The sequence below is a fragment of the Chionomys nivalis genome, chromosome 8 (genome assembly GCF_950005125.1).
Source record: "Chionomys nivalis chromosome 8, mChiNiv1.1, whole genome shotgun sequence".
Classification (NCBI taxonomy): domain Eukaryota; kingdom Metazoa; phylum Chordata; class Mammalia; order Rodentia; family Cricetidae; genus Chionomys; species Chionomys nivalis.
The window spans coordinates 26,604,175-26,627,927 of NC_080093.1; the positions used below are offsets into that span (position 1 = coordinate 26,604,175).

Below are 23,753 nucleotides of genomic sequence, written 5' to 3' on the forward strand. Positions count from 1 at the left end.
TATTCTGCTTCTGATAAAGTTATAAAAGGTCTGATAGCTTGCAGTAAAATTGTCATAGTCTCAGTCTTGCTTTGACCTTTCTAACCTGTGTCTTATCAGAGTTTCATTTCTCACTGGCAATATCAGGTAAATTTGGCCCAGTAAGTAAGTACTGGCATTTACATTTGTTTTTGTTGTCAAGCATGGGGGATTTTAAGGTCATACATTTGCTCATACAGACGTCCTAGTTCATTACAACCTTTGATCTCACTTGACGTGGGATGTCCTTCTGTATATGTGTTGCTTTTATTGGTTGATGAATAAAGCTGTTTTGGTCAACGGCTTAACAGAGTAAAGCCAGGTGGGAAATCAGAACAAAGATATAGAGAGAAAGAAAGCAGAGTCAAGGAGACGCCATGAGGCAACCCAAGAAGCAAGAGGTAACAAATCACGAGCCTAGTGGTAAAATATAAAATAATAGAAATGGGTTAATTTAAGATATAAGAGTTAGTTAATAAGAAGCCTGAGCTAATAGGCCAAACAGTGTTGTAATTAATATAGTTGCTGTGTGTTTATTCGCGTCTGGATGGATGGGAGATGAAGGCACAGTTTCCTCTTACACTCACTCACCTCCTTCTCATCACTGAGAGTGCTTTGTCAGTTATTAAGTGGACCCTCCCAGGAGAAAGGCTACACAGGTTTGGTCTCTTTTTCTGTAACTAGAGCTCTCCATTTTAGCAAGATCTTTGTATGTTGATGCCTGCAGGAAGAGGGTCACCTTCTCTGTATAATGCAGGAGCCCCAGTTCTACTCCTGACAAGGTAGTAAAACCCTGAACCTCACAACACTGGTCCTTGTACTCCACAGCAAATACCCAGGCAGTGGTAGCAGGACCCTGAACCTCAAAACGCTACTCCTGCTCCTTTATGGCAAATACCCAGGCAGTGGTAGCAAGACCCTGAACCTCAAAACGCTACTCTTGCTACTTTATGGCAAATACCCAGGCAGAGCCAGCGGAGGCACTGTCTTCACTTACTGTTTTCCCCAGGGCTGTCTTCTAACCTGTCACAAAGACAAAGAACATAGCAGAGTGACAGGGTGGTATAATCCATTTGGAGCACAGAGATAGGCCAAGAAAAGTCCTCTTGCAGAATACACATTATTATAGAACAATCCTTGAGAAAATGATCCAAGATAACCCAAATTATACTGACTTCCTGGCTCTCCGCTAACCAACCACTTCTCTCTGCCATCATTTCTCACCAGGCTCTCACTAAACCTGTGCCAACCATCTCTTCCCCTTCTTTTGTCTCAAAGCAGATATACTTCTGCCTTGTGGCCTTCTCTATTTAGGTCCTCTACCTAGAATATTTCTTCCTTAGCTCTGTGCAGCATATTCCTTTGCCTCCTTTAAGTCTTGACTCCATAGCACACACATATCTTCTCCACTAACAAGAAATTTAAATAATTACAAACTTTTATAGAATTTTGATAGATTTGTTTCTTATTTTTACTTCTTGACTGCATTTTTAAAAAATGTTTTCGTGGAATATGTCATTACATACCCTATTTTAGGGGAATTACTTTCCAGAATTCCTCGACAATATAAAATAGTAATAGAAAACATTTATTGAACAATTATTATGTACTTAACATCATAGTATGTTTTCACAGGAATGATCTCAGATAATCCTCAGAATATCCCAGTGGGGTCAATGCTTCCAGGCCTCCCATTCTGCAACAGCATGAGTTATAGCCCAGTGAATTTATTTGACCTTCACATTGTCTTGGGAGTGAGTGGGAGGACTCAGACTTTAAGCTGTCACTCATATTTTCAGCTGCTGTCAGGTGTTTTTAATACATAAGTTAAAACCCACTAGGAAAAATGTCACTTGTTAATGTCTCTGAATAATCAACCTAAGTGGGAGTAGGAATTACCAGTGGGCACCCAAAAGACACACACGAGTCATGCTGCACCCCCTGGAAGATTCCTCTATGTTCAGTGTTTGGTGATGCATACTATTGGATTAAACAAGTTCTTCATTCACTGACTCCAGTATCAAAAAATTTCATCTGGCCACAGTGGGGAAGAAGTAAACAAAAGTTAAATATACTCCTCAAATTCATATAAACTTTAAGTCAAATTTCAGCTAGCTTGTGTCCATAGAATTTGACTGCTTTCCTTTAATCCCAGCACAGGTGACTCTCTGTGAGTTTGAGGCGAGCCTCGTCCACTACACAGGATAAGTTCCAGAAAAGCCATAGCTATAGAAAGGGACCCCTGTCTCAAAAAGAAAAGAAAAACAATTAAAATACAAAAACCTGTAAACATGACTATCACTTCTGGAAATGAAAGTAATCGGAGGAACTCACAAATTATTACGTATGGCAAAATTTCTCAAAGTCTTATTTGCAGTGGTGACAGGGTGGAAAGAATGGATAGGTGCAGCTGGGGGAAATCATTTAATGTTTTCTTGGTATGTCGTTACATCTGAATACAATAGTCATTCATAACGTCTTTAGTTCTTCAGGTGTGAGACGTCGGCATTATAGTGTCAAATTAGAAAAGCTGTAAAACATGCTGGCATGTTCTTCATCATATAAAATAACACATAGGACATGATTTACATGTGTTCTAGAGTAAAGCAGATGCAGTCAACAGTGGAAGCAAACCTAAAGGCAGATAAAGAGAATGTTTGGTGGAGAGATCACCAGCAGTTTCTACTCTCTCCTTTATGGTTTTGCACTTTCCGAATTTCAACAATGCCCATCTATCATTTCTTTCTAATAAAAACATTATTATAAAACAAAAAGAATAAATGCACTCATTTTCATCCCCATTGCTGAATCATAAATGCAGTCTGGCTGATCCTCTGTCATCCGTCACACTGTGGCAACCACAGACGTAGCCCTGGACTGCTCATTCTATTTCTAAACACTACAGTGACTCTGGGCCCAGCCAGTGTGTTCTGATGGGACTAAAGCAGGAGGTTGGCTCAGACAGAATGGATTCCAGACTCTCAGTGCTTCACGGTAATGGAAATGACTTTTATATCGATTGCTTTGGAGACAGATTCCTAGGACCTGGCTTGTACCATTTCCAAGAAAGACATATGAATTTCTTATTGATGATCTCAACTCCTTGCAAAGCATGCTTGGGGAAAAATTATTTCTTTTTGAAAATCAAAAGAAAAGCACGTCATAAAGTTTTTGCTCTTGAGGATAATTGGGAGAGATTTCACATGATGGGGAATCTTTTTAAAATAAAGATTATTAAATTCATATTCATAAAGGATGCTGAGCTGTTCTACCCAGATCTCCATGGGATGAGGCTTCTGCCTCTGACCCTGTGACCCAAACCCCACTTTGAAATCAAGCAGCAGAGCAGTGACTGGAGGAACCAAAGAATATCAGCTTGTGCAAAACCCAAAGGGGGCTGTGGTTGCTGAAGAGAAGTAGGAAATGCAGCAGAAACAGGGTTTCAGTTTCCTCGATACACTTGCCAAAGGTGAAAAGAGCAGCCTCTCACCACAATGGAAATGGGTTTGCCCTGGAGACTGCTTTCCTCGGGATCCAGGAGGAGGTGGGAGCCAGAGGCACTTGGCCCTCATGGCTCTTCTGCATCATAGACAACTTTCTTTGTGTTGCTGTCAAACTGGGCATTCTTCAAACTCTATGTTCACCATATACACACTTGTGGTTTGAATATGGAAAATATCCCCAGGTGCACATGTTCAGTGCTTGGTCCCCAGCTGCTGTGCTATTTTGGGAGGAAGTGGTGATTTTAGGTGGCAGGGCCTAGCAGAAGGAGGGACATCATCACTGGAGGCTTATACTTTGAAGGCTCTAAGTGTTCCCCAGTCTCTTTCTTCTCTCTGCTTCCTGGCTGCTATGATGATTGCTGATCTATTCCACCCAGCTCTCCCTATGGGACTGAAGCCTTTAAAACCATAAGCTAAAATAAATTATTATTTTGTTGTTTTTGTCTTAGGTATTTTGTCATAGCAATGAAAATTTTTTACTGACACAATGTTACTTATTTCTTCATCTGTGAAATGAGGCTCATAGCGCTATGAATAGTTTAAAACAATGGCTATATATAGTAAATTCAATCATTGTATCATTGTATTTCACATAGACCTAACTGTATGTGAATTAATGTGTGCTGGGATGTTCACATTAGTCTAAACCTGTGGGAACCACGTGTGAATATTTTTGCCAACTCATGAAGACCATGGAAAACCGCCTTTTAGAGAGCATGTACTTTTCACTTCACAAAATATGTTTAGTAGTATTATAAAGACACTACTGATATACTCCAAAATTCTTTATCCCCTGCTCAGCTGAAGGTATCATCTTCTTTAAAAATGAACATGGGGCAGGGGTGGGAGTCAGACCACATGACATATAGTAACTTAAGTTGCTCGGAAGTTTGGTTTGGTGTGCGTGTTTGTTTCCAAGGAGACATGTTTTTTCAGTTCAAATCAGAATGTGGGAAAGCCAGAGTTCTGCCTCTGATTTAGATCTCAAGGTGGGACCAAGATCTAAATCTTTTACTCCACATGGCCCATGTGTTACAGCCTTTATTTTTACTGGACGTCAGTGTCTTCATAGCTAAAAATGGGGGGAGGTAGGCTCAGCTTTCACAGTCTCTGTAAAATGCTATTTCCTAAGCTAAGAACAAATGTTGTCTCATCCTAGTGACATGAGGTACCCAGAATAAACAGATTCATAGATACCAAAAGTAGACTAGCAGATGCCAGGACTTAGAATGAGTATAGCATTTCTGTTTGAAATAGGTATTAGTCATGTCCATAAAAATATGAATGTACTTAATGTATTGAATTTAATACTTTAAAACCGTTAAGATTTATGTTATGCATATTTTGTCACAGAGAATGAATTTACCCATACATATACAATTGCTTCCTAGACAGAGCTTTGGGAGCAAGTTTTTTGAACTCTACAGTTTGGCCTCATGAGTTATTTGGTATTCAAAAGAGACTTGTGGTTTATGGATGACAGTCAAGACATCTCCTTAGTCCATATTTTGGTTGACATTGTGTCTACTTTCTTATCCTCCTAATAGTACATCTCAGCTCAAAACCTCTTGGTTACTTCCTATGTCTCTCAAAGGGACTCAAAGTTCCAGTTTCTGTTACAGATATATGAATGGATGCCTTTATAATGTCACCATGGACACCTCAAGACCTTGCGACAACCCTCATCTACTTCAGGGCAGGGCCCACGAGTCCTACTCAGTTCCAGCAAACTTACACAGTTTGAATTTTTATTGTGCTGTGTTTCTCTTCCTCCCTCCCCTTCCTCCCCCATTGGATATGGCCTCCCTAGATTGACCTGGAACTTCTAATCTCCTGCCTCAGCCTCTGCACTCTGCAGTGTCAAGAGCACAAGGATAGGTCACCATGCTCGGCTGAGGTTTGACAGTGTCCTGCTGATGCTCACGCCCCCGCCCCCCAGTAGACAGGAAATCATTTCATTTTCTCTGTTGCTGTGTGCTGTATGTCTTATTTGCAATTCCCCTTGTCTTGGTAGAGGACTTCCTTGGGTTATAGCAATTGATGACTAGATGGAACCAGATTTATAAATGAGAAGAAAATACGTTCCAAATATCCTTCTTGTGATATTCACACAGGAGTCTGGCAACAAAGAAAATCCAGCACCCCTCAAAAACTAAACCTCTCCTTCTCCCTCTTTCCTCCTTTAGCTTTCTCATCTCTGTGACAGTATCTGACACAATCCAGGTAAGAAGAAATGTTTGTTTAGCTAACAGTTCAGAGGTTTCAGTCTGTTATGGCAAAGAGGACATGGGTGGAGCAGCTTACACCATGGTGACCAGGAAGGAAAGGAGTGAGATCAGAAGGAGGAGGAGGAAAAGGTGAAGGAGGAGGAGGAGGAAGATGAGGAAGAGGAGGAGAAGGTCTGCACCCCTTTATCCTTTCTGAAGCACCCTTTATGGATGTATTCATGGGTGTGCTTTGCTGGTCCCCTAAGCACTTCTCAGTTGGATCAAATGTGCAACCACTACCACTCCCTCTCTCCTCTGCCTGTAGAGTTCGGCCACAGGAAACCTAGCAACAGTTTCCATGACACCAAGAAGTGTATCCATTCCATAGACTATTGAGTTGACTTTATTCATTTCTCCCCAAATGCCCTATTAGGACCCTTATTCCACATGTAAGAAAACCAAGGCCCAGATAAGTTACTTCCTCCAACCCCTGTAGCTGGCACAGGAATTTAAAGCCAGTAATATCCGGTTAGAGACCTCACATTAATTAACCATCACCCTCAGCTCCTTCAGTTAGGTGTTCATATGTCTGGCTCCATTATAATCATGTAAAGACATCCAGTAAAATACATTATCATTAGTTGAACCCATAGTTTCTCAGTCTTCCAATGACAAAGCAGTAAATGTGATATTTAAAATCTGGTCTACTGTTGGCAAGCACCCCAAAAAATATTACTGTTTTACTGAGGGAACCAACCACCTGAGACTGTACGGTCCTAATCACTTCTTAAGGGAATTTAATGAATCTAATTGGAAACATCTACTTGATTCCCTCCAGGATTATGTCATAGAAGCCCGTGTGAGAAAGGAGCTAAAATCAATAAACGAGAGAGTGGAGTTGAAAAGAGAGAGGCCAGAACACCAGTGTTGTAGGTCAGAAAGAATGTCTTAGAGCAGTTGAGCAACCGACGTCAAAGAGACAATGTACGGTTCAGGTTCACAGAGCACATTTCCCCCTTAAGCAGCTGGTAAGTCCAATTACAGAATGTTATACTTGTCAGTGAGCAGTGTGTGGGGTTGGCCTGTTCAAAGGGCCACATTGCAGGCAGATTTCAGGCCCCACTAAGAATTTGGATGATGACAGAGCCTTTGCTTGGTCACTCATTTATCCCCATGGAGGTGAGCTGAGTCTGAAGAATGAGAAGGACTCTCTTCTCTTCCTTCATTCCTCCTCCTCCTCCTCCTTTCTTCTCTCCCCATCCCGGACAGTCTTACTTTATAGTCCAGCCAAGTCTTGAGTCCAAAATCCTTCAGCGTCAGTCTCCCGAATGTTGGGATTATGGGTCCAGATTTTTCTCCCCTCATCTTTATTTGTAGAATTTTGGTGGGCAGTGAGGGTAGACTGTGGCTGGATATTGGAGCCAGAGTCATTTAATGAGTGGATATCGGGTGGGAAAGTGAGAGAGGTGAAGACAGAAGAGAGAAATAGGACCGTGCCGTGTAAAATGGTTTCTACTGGGCACAAGGACAAGAGCTTAACATGAGCTGGGTAGGGAGTGTGTGTGTGGCGGGGGGGAGAAATGGGACACACCACAGGAATTTTCCTTGCTCGTTAGCTATAACAATATTGTGTTTCCTTTATTTACAGCTTCACTTTCAGGTTCAATCACCTGTGGCCGGCCACAGTCTAACACTTTAAATGGAAAATTCCAGAAATAAACAATTCATAAGCTTTCAGTTGTGTGCTCTTGTGAAAAGCGCAATGAAATCTCACACCTTGTATGCGAATCACGCTGGAGTTGCCTGTCTGCCATTCCTAGGCGCCTTTTGCTTGCGGTCAAGAAACCCTTAGCTGGAGTTGTCAAGATGCTTCGGTGGGCTACGCTGCTTGCTGACAAGTCAGAAGACCTGTGTTCAATCCTTAGAACCCACATTGTGAAAGAGAGCCTAACACACACACACACACACATACACACACACACACCATACAAAATAAATAATAATAGATAAGTTTTAAAAAAAAACAATCCTTATTTAGAATTGGCCCCAAAGCAGAAGTGTTGAGATTCAAAGAAGGCTGCAGGCATATAACCCAGAAGAGCGGGTTTCTCTGTCAATATTTCAGGGAAATCCAGTCTATCTCAGAACTGGCTACTTACTTACCTAGGCATTAAGTGTCCAGTGTGATTCTTGCAACCCCACCCTGCGGATAAGGCGGTGATGTGATAGTCCTTCCTTCTGTCGCCTCCTGTCACCACGTGTGTCCCCACGGTTCCCCCTTGGTATGCCTCCACTGCACACCAAAGTTGTGTCTTTGCTTTCCTGACCTCCCCCAGCCTCCTTTACTGATCAGATCTTTTGGTTCCAGCTCTAGTCCTCAACATTATCTTCAAGAGAGAAAGATTACCAGGATGGTGGCATTGAGTATCACATTGCAGAGGGTAGGAGGGTGATTCAGAGTATAGGCTGTGGCTGTCAGGGAGTGGAGGGGGAGGCTGGCTGTAAATCCGTAAGCAAATCACATTTATTTATTTTATTTGTGAGTGTGTTGTGTGCATTTGTGTGGGCATGTGTGTCATGGAGGAAGTGTGGAGGTCAGAGGACAGCTTGGGGGAGTTGAATCTCTTCTATGACATGGAGCCTGGGGATCGAACTCAGATTGTGAGATTTGGCAGCAAGACCCTCTACGAGCTGAGCTGTCTCTACAGTCCTCAGTCCCTTTTTAAGGATTGGTTTGTGAGAAGGATAAGACCTCTGGAAAGAAAATGTGTTGAAAGGGGCTTAAAATAGTGGGTAAGTTCCCAGAAGGCACAGTGATCACAAGGTTGTCTAGGTTACTCTCATTTTAATCTTCCATGCTTAGGGTACACATTACGATGGGATGTTTTTCTCATAAATCTTTGGTTGATTATTATTATCCTGGTATGCGTACTCCCAAGACCATGTGTGAAGGGTTAGGAGCTAACTCTGTGGAGTCACTTCTCACCTTCCACCTTTGTGTGGATTCCTGGGATTGAGCTCAAGTCAGCAGGCTTGTGTGGCAAGCCCTTTATCCACTGGGCCATCCCACTGACCCCTATGTTGCAATCTCTGTCTGTCCTTTTGCTAAGTTTGAAGTCCAAATTATCACTGGCTAGCTTATTAACTAGTGTGCCCTTTGCTTTCATTAGTGCACAGGGACAATGCCATCAGTATGGTTGGCTGGTGAATTAAAAATGAGCTGGAATTAAAGTGATTTTTAAGAGTAATTAGAAAGTATGTTGACTGCCTGGAAAAGAACAAAAATCAACTCAGAACAATACAGGTGGAAAACGGCTTTGTGCTAGTAAAGTCGTTTATTTATAAAGAAAGATTTCTTGTTAAAGATGGAAACTAGATGGCAAATTTAATACCAGAGATAAGGAGCAGTTAGCTAGTTTATCAATCAATCATGTATATAGCGATATATGTTTGTTTGAAATGAGACCACATCTTATTCATTACAGTTCCTTCATAAAGCAACAAGTTCTGTTCTTTACTTGCACAAGCATGCAGTGAATAACAGTCTTGGAATCCCCTGTCAAAGATGCAATTTAGGTCAATGCCAAGATGAGTATGCTTCTCAAGGAGACTGCAGGAGAGACTCCTCACATATGGAACAGTAGTTCTAATAAAACGACCGACATGCCCAAGCAACCAGGCAATGAAATGAGTCAAAGAGGCTCAGTAGAAATTCAAGGAAACATTTGAAAGGTAAGTTTCCATAAGAACCAAATATACAAACACCAGCTATTCTGATTCCTGAGGCACTTCTAATAGAGGGGCTAGCCACTTAAAGACAGACTTCTCAACCTCAGTTACAAGGATTCTAGACTTAATGTCTAACCTGCCCTCTCAGACTTTCCACATCCTGACTAAGGTTTGACTTACTGGTCTGTGAGGTAGCCTGTATCCAGGGATTCTTCCAAGTCCTCAAGTGATGAGAAGCAGCAGCCAAAGCCATGGCCTTTAAACGTGTGTAGCTTTATAGGTTTGGCAACAATCCCATGACCTCTGGTGAGTTCCTTTTAAGTGCCATGATTCCCTTTTAAGTAGCGGGTGAATGGCAATAACTTCAGAAAGCACATACCGAAACATGGGCTTTCTTCGATGAATGGAGTGAGGATCGCTGAGAGGATGTTTAGCACAGATATTTTTATGTTTATTTTGGTAATTTTAATGTACAGCCAGAGTTTCAAGCCCCTGCTTTGTAGTTATTTAAACCCAGATACATGATATTATCTGTGTTATTGTCAGTAACATAATACCATAGACCAGACAAGAAGGAAGAGATTTACCTTGTTTTATAGTAAGTCCAGACTAAGGGGCCATATGTGATGGTCTTCAGCGGCAGAGTTCTGAAGTGTGCAGGACATCACGTGGCAAGAAATGGTATGCTTATGTATGTACGTCCTCTGGTCTTTCTCCTTCATATAAAGCCGCCCCTATTTGACCATGGTGGCTCCATGCTAATCATTTTACCTGATCCTAATCATTTTCCACATGCCCCATCTCTAAGCATAATTGACAGATGAGGTTTCCAATCTCTTAATCCCTATAGTAGTCATCTTTGTGTTACTATAAGAAAATCTGTGAACTAATCAGTTTTGGAAGAAACGTTTATTTTGGTTTGAAGTTTCAGAGGTTAGTTGACCCCCTGGCATCTGGACCTGTGGGGATGCAGCTTTCTGTAGGTGGAAGTTTCTGTCCTGTTTTCCAGGTCCCAAATAACCAAAACAGAGGCTTAAAATTAATTACAAATGCTTGGCCAATAGCTCAGGCTTGCTACTAGCTAACTCTTATATTTTAAATTAACTAATATTTCTTATCTATGCTTTGCCACGTGGCATAGTACCTTTTCTCAGTACAGCACACCCATCTTGCTTTTCTCTATGTCTGCTCATGATCTTCTCTCTTTCCTGCTTCCTCCCAGCATCTCAGCTTGGCTCTCCTGCCTAGCGTTATCTTGTTTAGCTATTGGCCAGTCAGCTTCTTTATTAAACCAATCAGAATAATGCATATTCACAGTGTCCAGAAGGATGACAGCCATGCACCCCCTGGCATCTTGCGCCTGTGGAGAGGCAACTCACTACCACAGCAATGTACAATAGAGGAAGCTCCTCACCACAGGCCAGCCAGAAGCAAGGCCAGTGGGGAAAACTCTGGTCTCACAGTCTCCTTGGAAGACAGATCCTTAATGACTTACTATCTTCTACTAGGCCCCACCTCTTGAACCTCCTGACTTCCCACTAGCATCAAGTCAGGGGTCTTGCCATTTATAAATGGGCCCTTGGAAGCAAGTCAAGGTACAATTTACCAGTACTTCATTACTGGAATTAGCCTTGAAATTGCAGGAGGCATATTCAAACCCCAGCTAAACCACAGTGGCTGGTAATTGAAGAAACAAGTGAAGCTATCATTTAAGTTCTTCTCAAGTTCAGACATGAGCTGTATCTTGCTTACTGTTGCTTATACCTAGTAAATGCAAAGTGTCAGAGAAATGTAAGAAGCTAGACCATTCGTGAGGTGCTTTCAGAAATCAACTCCCTTTTTCCTTGAAGGGAATATTTAAAAGCTTTAGAAAGAAACATCTGGAGGGCATTAGTGCCCCTTAATTACAGTGCTCCAGGGAAGCTGTTCTCTCTTGTATCTCTGCTGCTGGGGTAGTAGAGCCCAGCTCTACGCAAATGCTGTATGAGAATGTGAAGAGAACACGGGGATGTCGGTGCCTCCCATACAATCTTCCCTCGTCCAGACCACTCAAGTATCATGTTCGTTCTGTTGAAACAATCTTGCTGCCTATCTCACTCTGCCTTCAAACTCTAAATCCTCCTGCCTCAGCTTCCTAACTACTGGAATTATAGGTGTACTCCACCAGGTCCAGTTTGCAAGAGTTTTTACTTAGACTTTACTTTCTTTTGTTTGACATGTCTTTAGAACAATCATTTAATTTAGTTTATGTATTCATGTGTGTACCTGAGTATATGTAGGTCCACCGTGCATATCCATGAGCCCAGGGACATAAGAAGAGGGCCTTGGATCCTCTCAAATTGGGAGTTACAGGTAGGTGTGAGCCACCATGTGAGTGTTAGGAACTGGTCCTAACCTGGTCCTCTGCAGGAGCAGTAAGAACTCTTAAGTGCTAAGTCATTTCTCCAGTTCCCAGAATGCTTTTAGTTTTAGAAAGCCGTAGAAGTAGACTTTCTCCCAGTGTTGCTGTTAAGCACAACTAAAACCTCTGGCCATCATGAGTATGACAAAACCCCTGAAGATCCTGAAAGGCAAAAAGAAGGTGGGGACCATCCATGAACCTTGGAACCCAGGGCTCAACAAGGCAGCGGGTTCCCGAGTTTGCCCTTCTGTCCTCTGTATCTCAAACCTGGATGCGAAGAGTCCTGCAACTCAAGAATCATGGTAGATCCAGAAAAACAAAGCTGCAGCAAAGCCAAAGGCCAGAAAGGAAGCAGCAGAGGCCGGCAGCTCCTTCAGCCGATCTTACAATGTCAGCTCTTCAGTGACTGGTCTCTGTTGCTTTAAGATAAAACCACAATACTCTACAGTGCTTGATTAAAGTTTGTGAGGCCACAGTTTGTGTGGTCTAGCTTAGCGACCCCTAATGGCTACAAAATTCTGTCGCCCCCCCCCCAGAAGCCCTCCTCCTAATATAGTTAGATTAAATCTCACCCTCTTAATATCTCACAGCAGGTATTAAATTTCAACACATAAACCCAGCCCAGACTGCTTGGATTACCTATTGAACTTATAAAAAATACTGATGTCTGGGTCCTCCTGCTTCAAATCACTTAAATCAGGACCTCCAGGGATGGGTAGATATTCATTAAAATGCTTATAAAGTCTGTTTCAGTACCACACAGTCAGCTCTATAAGGGCAGGAATCAGGTAAATGAGCCAGGCATGGTGATAGGGAATGTCTGTAATCTCAGAATGCTGGGGGTGGGGGACAAGATCAGGAGTCAAGGTCATCCCTGGCTATATAACAGTGTGGAGGTTAGCCTGGGCTATACGAGACCCTGTCTCAAATACTAAAGCCACAGCCACAAAAGTGAGGCAAGGCAAAAGAAATCTCTTCTTCCTGAACCCACGAAAGGCTACAGTATCTCCGAGTCCATCCCATTGCTCCAGAGCTACATTATCCAGTTGCAGAAGAGATCAGCACAGCGTTGTTCCAAGAGGCACTGTCAAAATTTCTGGATTGATGCTTATGATGCCTCTTTCTTCCCACCCAATCAACAAACTGAAGTGAAAGAGAAGCTGACAAGGAGGCAAGAGTGACACACATTCTTCCTCGCGCAGAAAGAATGGAAACGGTTATAAAAGTGGTTTTAGAAAATTAGAGGCGCTCACTGACAGAGGTGCAGAGAGATCGTATGGAAGGAAAAAGCCGCATCTTTTGACCTAATAAAATGGCCCCTGACCTGCTCTCTCAAGGTTTTTGTGAGCATGGCTCCCTGAATGTTGATGAATAAGATGATGTGGTGAGACACTAAATTCAATAAATTTTCAGTATTCTTAGGCTTATATTCAATCTGCCCATCCCCTCCTTTGTACCTTGTTTTTCTCCTCCCCAGTCTGCAGCTCTGTTTACAGTGTGAGCACAAGAGCTAATGTTTTAAACAATCACTCAAGACATTTCGCCTTCTGACATTTTCTAAAAATGTTAGCCTCCAGACCCCACTGTGTGAGAAATACACCTATTTTTAGTGACCTTGCTTAATTTTCACTTCTACAGTACTCTCACCCCCTAGTCTATGGTATGCATTTTGAGGAAAACGTCCTGATTTTCTTTAAGAGTTTTTTGTGTGTACGAGTGTTTGCCTGCGCCTATGCACGCACACTACATGTGTGCCTGTTGCCTGTGGAGGGCAGAAGAGGATGTAGAATCCCTTGGAACTGGAGTCACAGGTGGCTGAGTCATCATGTTGATGCTGGGAATTGAACCCAGGTCCTCAGCAAGAGCTCTTAACCTCTGAGCTATTTCACCAGTCTCGAGATAACATGATATCTTTGAAACATTATGCCATCTTTCTAATTTTTGCTATGAGGAGTATCCCCCCATTCTCTCCACATTTCTTTTAAAAAATTATTTGATTTTTGTGTATATGGATATTTTGCCCGCATGTATGTCAGAGCAACATGTGTGTGCCCGGGACCCATATGGAGAGGTGTCATATCCTCTGGAACTGGAGCTATAAATGGCTATGAGTTGCCACTGAGTGCTGGGAATGGAACCTGGTTCCCTTGGAAGAGCAGCCAGTGCTCTTCACTGCTGAGCCATCTCTCCAGTACTCTTTCCCCTCTTTCTTTAAAAAAGTATTTGCAATAACTTTTTGGGGGAGTGAGTGATAGGATGTGATATATCCAGAATGGCCCCACCCCCCAGGCTCCGGAACTATAGATAGTGCCATTGTACCTGAGTCACCCTTGGCACGAGTGCACGGAGTCACGACTTAGGATGGTGATAAAACTTTATGTCCACAGGGCTTCCAGACTCAGCAGTTAAAAACTCAAGGCACAGAATTTCATTTGGGTTTTAAGTAAGTAATAAAATGATAGTATCAGTATGTAGCATGTGGTATCTGACAACCTTGATCGAGGGTAGATATTGGCATGGGGGTGATGGATGGACCTTCTATGGAGAATTGGGACTTCCTGTTTATTGCACACACATGATATTTGATCTTGTGCTCTGTCTGGTACAACTTGACAATCACTAGCTGAATGGATTCATTATGGACAGCCAATATGAGCTAAGTGACGATCAATTTAAGATCCCAGCTTCTTTTGATTCACTTACTCCATTTTACACACTGCCAAAATAGTATTTTTCAGTGCAGGCTGAATCCTCTCCACCTTCTCGGAGGACATACAGCAATGCCTGGATATATGGCTGTTACAGCCAGCAGGGCTATTATTGGCATCTAGTTGGTTAAGGCCATGGATGCTGCTAAATGTCCAGTGGTTGACAGGAGAGCTCCTTACAACAGAGTGTCTGGTCCAAATGTCCAGGGCTCAGGCGGAGAAGCCCTGGTCTAGACTGCAGTGCACAGGATTTAGCCACTGTTCTATCAAATTATTCCAGGACAGTTGTTATCTCATTCCTCAAGGTGTCAAATGAAGAGAGAGAATGCAAGTGTATCCTACCCTTTCCACTGACCAAGACATGCTGGAAGAAATCCGATTCACTCCTCCAATCTCTCCTAAGGGAAATGTAGAAACAGTGCCAGCCCTCGACTGCCACGGTTCTCACTGCAGCATGGCCTAGCTATGAGGAGTTTGTTCTGGAACCATATAATTCAGGGGATATTATGTAACTCTCCCCTCCTTTAGCGCTGGAGCTACCTGGGACCCACTTATAAATGCTAGTTGGAGAAGACAATATGCGCCTATCACTCTGTCCAGTGCTTGTACTAGAAGGAAGCTGACTGCTAAATACAACATTCACAATAAATTCAACAATACTTCATGTTTTTATTATGCTCACCTCAATTGTCTATAAAATTTTTACAGACATATATTTGTATTAAAGATCTAATTAATTTTCATGATACCCATGGAAGCGAGGAGAGTGGATTACAGAATTCTCATTTTAAGAGGCAAGAATTAAACCTGCCTGGAGTGACACACTGATTACTCAAGAAGCCAGGAGTGAAATGGTGGTTTTGGCAGGGGTACCATATCTACCATCCCGGGCAGCACTCTGTAGATGCCATCTATCCATCTGACCCTTGTTAGTCAAGTGTCTTAGTTACCTTTCTGTTGCTATGACAAAACACTTTGACCAAGGCAGCTTGTAAAGGAAACCACTTAATTGAGAGATGGCAATCATAGGGCTGGAGTCCATGACCATAAGGCAGGAACATGGCAGCAATCAGGCGGTCATGGTGCTGGAGCAGTAGCTGAGAGCTTACTGGTTCATAAACAGGAAGCAGAGAGGGAGAAGGAGAGGGAGAGGGGGATCGCTAACAGGGAATAGCATGGGCTTATCGCAGTGACACACTACCTACAAGATCACACCTCCTAACCCCTCTCAGACAGTCCCACTAACAGAGGACCAATTCAAACATAGGAGTCCATGGGGGCCATCCTCATTCAAACCACCACAGCAGTCACAAACGTCTACTCTGAAAATCCCTTTAAAATATAGTGAGATGGAAAAAGTAGAATCCTAGCTAGAGAGGGATAATATAACAAAGACATTTCCATTCTTTGTATTTATCCTTTTTGTGCCAATTTGCAGCACAGAGAAATAAAAATAGAAAAGAGAATAATATGTTATGGTCCAGAAAGTATTTACTAAGAGCTATTTTGGTTGACATCCATTTGCTAGATACCCAGAAAGATCAGAGACAATACATATCCATCCTATGGCATTTAGCATGTAGGGAAAGATGTTTTGTGTTCAAGGAGAAATTGGGCTGCATCCCTCATCTACCCAAGTATGATCAAATAATCCCAGTTTTTGTTGACTAATAGAAGGAATCAAGAAACAGTAAAGCCAGGAATCTTAGGCGGAGGCACAGGAATGAACTTTGAGGGCAGATTTTTCACATATCTACTCCTTAGGGCACATACTTGGAAGGAACCTTGTCATAGGCGGCTGGCTCCCCTCCCACAGCATTGATGTTTGAGCCTAGGATGTAGGTTGACCAGATGTATTTAAGGAGATGGGAAGGCTGTTAAGCCTTGTTCCTGCTGCTCAGGCTGTGCAGCTCTGGATTCTTGCACAGAGACACATCTCCACGGCTACACACTGGCGTCCCCTTGATTCTGGAGCATTGTGTGAAGTTTCACTACTGTCTAGTAAGTGGTGGCTGCTACTTACAGGTCAATGGAATTAAATTTTATTTTCTACTTAGATTATTAATTTTTAGAAATAACCAACTTCGGAGTAGTCACTTGGGCAAGGGAAGCATATGTCTCAGTACTTGTTCTTGGTATTATTTTAGCATGACACACTGGCTTGGTGGTGTTTCATTTTTGTTAGCTCTTCCAACATTATCTATGCTTGTCCATGTACTTAAGAGGCCTAATTTTTTTTAAATTAATATATTTCTTAATGATTTTTGTAAGAAAGTTACCATTCTTTTATTTCTTAGAGATATATCATTTATGATTGTTTGCCTGTCTGCCTGCATGCATGTGTATATCTTGCGTGCTTGGTGCTCTCTGCAGTCAGAAGAGGGCATCAGATCCCTTGGAGCTGGAATTATAGATGGCTATTGGTTGCAAGGTGGATATTGGGAACTGAAGTAGGGTCCCCTTCAAGAACAGCAAGTACTCTCAACTGCCAAGTTATTCCTCCAGCCCCCTGGTAAGGTTCTTTGTTACTCAGAGGACCAGAAAGGAAGCATTAAATACTAAATATTTTTTGATACCAAGAGTGACTTAAAGAACACAATTTAAATGGAAAGGATGTCAACTCTGAAGTGTCTCTTATAACCACACAATTCAGACTTTACTAAATGTTATGGTTTCTCTTTAGATTTTCACGTCCCCTCCCATTTTTTACAGCTATGTTAAGTATAGCATATTTATGTGTGCTTTGTCTCAGAACTATTTCTTGAAATTTGATGTGAAAATGCTTTTATACCCTTCCCTTTTCATATGTTATGCATCATTCTAAAGTTACAAACAGAAGAAATCCGTTTTGTTTTTATTTTTATTTTCTACAAAAACGTTTCAAAGACATAGGGGAAAAAGGGAAAACTAGACTAACCCTATATTGACTGTGCCACATTAGTAACTGTCATAGTTCTGCAGACTTCAATTCATTTTTACAAGTGCACACACACACACGTGCGCGCAGAGGGTGCTGGGGATGGGTTTAAAAGTCTAGATTCCTTGATCTATCACATTGCAGGGCTTGCTTGGACCTCGGTTACAGCAAGTGCAAAGTAGCACTGCGAACTGCCAGTGGCTGTCCAGCACTTAAAACAGCAAGCCTGCCTTTTATCCTCTAGGAGCCAACTGATGTAAATACCCAATGGGGATACTATGACTCTCAGGCACTCTCTTGCTCTTGGCTGACACTCCACACTGAACTGAATGCCAGTTGTCATTTAAAAGAACCATGTGACAAACGCACCCTTTCTTAATCTCCCTGAGAAGTGCAGTGGTATAGTGTCCTCCGGTGAAGAGGCCAGAGATGAAGGAGAGGACAAGACTTTAAGTGCCTACACAGGAAAAGCCCTCAGTTTGAATCCGTTTGAGGGTAGAGCATAATAAGCTTTCAGCGTCTTACATGAAAACGAGTCTCTAGGGCTTAGGCAAAGCGGCCATTAGATTCACCTTGAGGAAGTGTTAACCCGATTTCAGTAAGGACCCCACCAGTAGCGTCTCTGATTCCGTAGGTCTAGGTGTGACAGTGAATGTGCCCTTCTAAGGTTGATAAGGTTGCGTGTCCAGAGATTTCAGGGACCCCCAAGTGACTAACAGCATCACCATCGAACCTGACGAGCAGCAGGGGAAATGTATGGAGGAGAGCGACGGCGGTCCTGACGTCTTCCGCCACCTCCATCCTCCCTCGCCAGGAATGGGTCAGAACAGGGAAGCAGCAGAAGCGGTACCGGTGCCTGCGCCTTAGGAACGGGAACTCCTTCCAACTTCCGCCCCGGGGGGAAAAGCAGAAACCGTCTGGCCCAGGAGAGCTGCTCTCCAACTCTCAGCCTTCAGGTTCGGGCTCCAGAGACAGCCGGTCCTCCAGGCTATCGAGGGCCAGCGCAGCGGCAACCAGACTGTAGCCCCGCGGAGGCAGGTGAGGGCAGGGACCCGGGCCTGGTGGGGTGGCGGCGGGACTGGGTCCCTCGCCAGCGGCCCCGCAGGGCGGAAGATGGCTGCCCCGGAGCGCGGCGGACAGTCACGTGTCACGCAGACAGGGCCGCTCCCGGTCCGTTCCTCCCACCCCCCCATACCCTCCCCGTCTATAGACCTGACCCCCGCGGGCAGCGCAACCAGGGCGACCTGTGTCACCGCAGCACGCGCGGGCGGGCCCAGAAGGCCGGGTACCCGGGAAGGCTGCTGTCCCTGCTGCGCGATCCGGGTCCGGGTACTGGGTTCCGCTGTGCGAGCAGGAGGAAATCTGCGGGCGACCCGCACCCCGTGGGGCCATTGGGCATGCGCAGTGCTCCGGCTCTGGTGCGGCGCTCTCCAGGTTTTCGCCGCAGCTCCGAGCGGCGGCAGGAGGTGGGGCCCGGCCGGACTAGGCGGCCCGGTGCACCGAGACTGCTAGGAGCCCTCCGGCGCCTCCGAGCTGCCTGGCGCTGCGTGATTTAGGAAGCCGGCATACCCCTGATTTTTTGGGGAAGATGGGAGTGTAAGGATTAGAGCTTTGGGAAATGTTCCCAAGAGTTTGAGGACCATCCATTTTTAAATGATCACTCATGAGTCAGTCCCCAGTGTCGCTCTCTTGGGCTTGGTGGGGAAGAAAATCCCAGTGTATTTCGCAAACTGCTGTTCCCGAGGGTGGTTTCTCGAAGGCTGAGTTTGAGTCCCCAGCTCTCTGGCCGGCTGTAGCCGCACAAATCTCGGGCTGGCTCCTAATTGGGCTTCTGATCGCGGAGGATGAAACCAGTCATCTGGGCCCTTGTCGCCATGGGGGGGTGGGGGGTGGGGATGCGCTCGCCTCTCCAGTTCCCGTTGCTTGAAACGATAAGGAAAAGGACCTACCCCCCACCCCACCCCATCCCTCCACGAACGTCCCAGGGCTCGCTGTCCTGCGGGACTCCGCTGGGTCCCCGGTCGAGCGTCCACGGTCCCCGCCCCCCGGCCGCCGGGAACACCCGGAGGAACGGACCGGCGTCGCGCGGGAAGCCGACCCGGCTTCGCCGCGGACTGGGCATGCTCGGCAGCCGGAGGCTCCAAGTCGGAAGCCTTTTTGCCAGCTCCGCAGCGGCCGGGGCAGCGGCGGCGGGTTGCCGGCTGGACAGGAGCCGGGAGGGCCGGTGCGGGCGGGCTGTTCTTCTCGGGAGCCTAGCACTCGGGCGGGAGGGTGCAATCGGTGCGGAGCCCGCACGCCGCCCTGCCCCGGATTTCGTTCCGCGGCTGGGAGCTCTGCGCGTGGAAAAGAATTCCGGCGGCTGCGACGACTCGCGTGCAAGTGAGTCGCGGGGCGGGGGCGGAGGGCCGGCCTCCGGGTCGCGGGCTGCTGGATTTGACCCGAGTCTCGCAGGCCGGGCCTGACCTCGGCGGACGGCAGGCGGACAGCCGGGGCGAGGGGGCGTGAGCGCAGCCCGCGCGGTGTCGCGCGCGTCCCTGGCCGGCTGTCCCCCCGCGGCCGCTCGTGGGGGTGGGCGCGGGGGAGCGCTCTGGCGGCCGCGATCCCGGCTCCGAGGGGGCGGGCCGCCGGCGGGGCTCCCCCGCCAACTTGGGCGGGGAGGAAGGCGGAGGCGTCAGTGGGCACCTTTCCGAGGTGCTGCGTGCGGGCTGGAAGGCTGCCTGGTGTCATATTGGGGCGAGCGGACTGTGGCGGGGCCCGAGAACCCAGAGCCGAGGACCTTTGGAGCGCCAGCCAGCCAGAGGTCCGGCAGTGTTCAGGGGTGGACCCCCAAATCTCAGCCCCACCCCCACAGCCCGGGCGGCGGAGTGACAGTTGGTACCTCCTGGTCTGATTGCAGCCGGCTAGGCGCCCGCGGCTTTGGGATTCCCTTCAGCACGGCCCCTTGATGACCCCCAACGACATAACAGGTGGGACCCTCTTCCCGGAGGAGCGAGCCCCTCCTCCCTAGGCGGCGTAACAGCCCCAGGATCGCTTGCCGCTGCTCCGAGACCCCGCGTATCCCCGCCGCGTGGGGGTGTTAAAGGGTAAGGCCTGCAGGGGCATCAGCGTCGCTCTGGTCGCGGTTCGCCCAGCGAATGAGGGGTCTGCGTGGTCGTAGGCGACTTGTCAAGGGCACATCAGCGGCAGCAGTGGCTGCCTCTGCCCGCGTCTTAACCCACACCCCGGCTGTCTTCCTTCGGTGGTCCCAGTGCTCTTGTTCAGCTAACGGATTCATCCTGGCGCGTTCTGCTTAACGCTTGATCCCTTTTGACTGTAGCGAGTAACAGTCGGGGTGAAAGATGCTTGTGGTCCTGGGGAGCTGAGAGAATCCGGGCAGGTGCTTCTTGGATGTTGCATTTCACCTTCAGAACAGGACAGAGTTCAGCGGAGCACACTTAGAAAAAGACAGAAGGCTGGTTTCTGACGGGAAGTTTATTTTCTGTGTTCTGAGGCCTGCCTTCTGTCATAGCTCCCCCGAAATTTACCGTCTTCAGACTGGCGATGTTTCTGGTTGGCTGTCTGGCTGTGGAAGTGGTGGATGCCTGTCATTCTGTGCTGCCAACTCCCCATGCCTTCTGGCACTGGGGGCTGAATATCAGCAGGAGTGGGGGGCTGAGGGAGCAGAAAGGAGTGAGATTGATGAAGTAGGATTCTGAAGGAAGTTGTCTTGGGAGGCAGTTTGGGTCTGTGAGGCAGGGGAAAGGATTTCTGGGCCAGGTGTTTCATTGGTCAATGGTAGGTGTCCATGGAAGAAGCCAGCCAGGGTTGGGTGACGATGTGGTCATTTTTTTTTTTTTTTTAAAGGGAAGTCCAGGGAGGTTTGGTGATTCAGCAGGTGGCATGTTTCCAGCTCCAAAGCCTTGCCTTGGTGGAGCAAGCAGGCGAGCAAGCTGTAGAGCCCATGCCCGCTGCTGGCGGTGCCTAGCTGTGGGGTAACTCCAGGAGCCGGCTTCTTAGTCACAGCCTAAGTCTCTTCCCTGTCTCCCCCCCTTTCCTTCCGAATACCCTGGTTCTTTGGGTTTCCTTAATGTTCCTCTTAAGCTATAAGGCACATTTTAAAGCCTCTGCATCACAAACTTGCTGGGTGGCAGGAGGTGGCTGCCACTACAGCGCAGTTTAAGTAGTTATTCTATAGTGAGAGCCCCCTTCCGTTTCTGCTTCAGAGACCAGACATTTTTATTGTTTGTAAACACACATGATTATTTTTTTTGCCACTTGTCATGACATTGAACTACTTCAAATATCAGGGAACTTAAAAGAAACTACTAATCCAGGATATTAAGTTATTAAAGGCACACATTTATTTAAAGTATCTTACTCATTGGAGCGTTCCAGTGTCTTGCATGATGCCTGACCTGTGTAGTACTCAGTAACTGCTTGTTCATATTTAAAAACAGTTTTTATAAGAGAAGAGCACTAGTATTTACCACATTCCTCATCCTTTTTGTCTGTAAGCAAAATGTGTCTGTTAGGACAAAAAATGTATAGCAATGTCTGTGAATTATACAAGCTAGACACTTAAAGACCTTTGTGTATTTTCCCAAGATGCAATTGCCTCGTGTTGATCGTCAACAACAGTTGCATGTCAACAACTCAATGCTTGTCTTGTTTACATTTTCATTTTCAACTTGTGGCACGTACTTCTCTTGAGCTAGAATAAAGGGCATTCGGGGTAGCTCATAAAAAACGTGAACGAAGACTCTTAAATGCGCTAGCCACCAGCTGTTTGTATCTGAACTGTGCTCCTGACATGTATCATGTGTTCTCTGGTTGGCAAGACCTCATTTCCTGTGAAGCACTTTAGGAAACTGCAGGATCCCTAACTCATTGTCGTTCAGTGATAAGCACTGCTGTAGAAAAGGCGAAATCTGCTCAAGTGCCGAGAAGACATGGTGGCCAGTGTTGTTTTGTGAAGACAGGACAGAGTATAGGTGGCTGGGTCTTTGAATGGTACCACTTTTTTTAAAAATAACTTTTTTGGTATGCCTTGTCTTTAAAGATTTGGGCTTGTTGGTTAAAACTGTTCATCAGGAATATAAATTCAAGACAGAGAGAGGGTACCAATGCTTATTTATTGCTCCCTGTGCTGCAAAGTTTGTCACTTAAATTAGAGTACCCAGTTTAAAAAAAAACACAGTTTGGATCAGTTTGTTTTGGTGTGAGGATGGGGAATGAATAAAGGGGAAGAGAGGGCAGCCCCTGTGGGAAGGGAGATGGTTTGGGTTTGTGGCTGTGGCTGTAACTTCTGGTTTCAGTCAAACCAAATTGAATGGCTTGTGAACAGGTGTGTCGCAGTGTCTGCCAGAATGCTTTGTCCCCCTCAGAGTCTTTTCTCAACATATAGATGTACCACAGACAGGTGTAGACGTGGAAATATTCACACACATACACACACACACACACACACACACACACACACAGCGAGAACCCCAGCTTCCTTTGAATCTGTCAAAGGGAAGACTAGGCCTCAATGGAATGTTGAAATCCTGGGTATTGGATTACCTGGTGCTTCTATTTGAGAAAGAATTCCTTCTGCTCTCACTGGCCAGCCAGATACCCTTTAACGAGGATACAAGGCTAATGGAACTTCCAGGGAGGCAGCACTTTTAGGCAATGCAGGGGAACTAGAACTTAGAACCTGGGTGATTTTCTTCCCTCCTAGGCTTGGCATCAGGTCCTCTCATTGTACAGAACCCCTTGCTGTTGGTTGTCACTCCGTTCCTCTCCATTCTGCCAGAGCAGTCTTCTCTCTTGTATTGCATGAGGTTTTTGGGGGAAGGGGTTGTGTGGATATTTGTTAAAGATGTGTTACTTGATTTATTGTCTTCAGTTTCCCTGAATGGTGCTGAGGCTGTGGACCAGTGGGAGAGTGCTTGCTCAAGCACGCACAGGGTCCTGGGTTCCAACTGGAGCACTTACTGCAAAAGGAAAGCACTTCAAACCTCCCCAAAACGTTTATCCTAGAAATGGTTCAACATTTCATGAGAGTTGACAGAATTTCTTTCAATGTTTTATTTGGTAGCTTTGTGTAGGTTTAGCTTGTATGTATGCACTCATACATACCCCCTACTGTCTTTGGGTTTCTGATGCTGTGAAGAGACACCATGACTACTGCAACTCTTATAAAGGAAAACATTTTTAATTGGGTGGCTTACAATTTCAGAGGCTTAGTCCATTGTCGTCTTGACAGGACATGGTGACATGCAGGCAGACATGGTGCTGGAGGAGGAG

At 45.5% G+C, this 23,753-nt stretch overlaps 1 protein-coding gene across 4 annotated transcripts in view; it reads left to right on the forward strand.

Annotated features, from left to right (window-relative positions):
* The first annotated feature begins 18,403 nt into the window (after positions 1–18,403).
* The window catches only part of Sgms1 (sphingomyelin synthase 1), a 258,840-nt gene continuing 253,490 nt past the window's right edge, over positions 18,404–23,753 (forward strand). Inside the window, exon 1 of one of the 4 annotated variants that reach the window (XM_057778401.1) lies at positions 18,404–18,521. The gene's annotated coding sequence lies outside the window, so the exon portion shown is untranslated. Of the gene's footprint in view, positions 18,522–19,574; positions 19,863–20,269; positions 20,450–23,753 lie in introns of those variants that run through there. The other 3 variants (XM_057778402.1, XM_057778399.1, XM_057778400.1) reach the window with 3 other exon arrangements.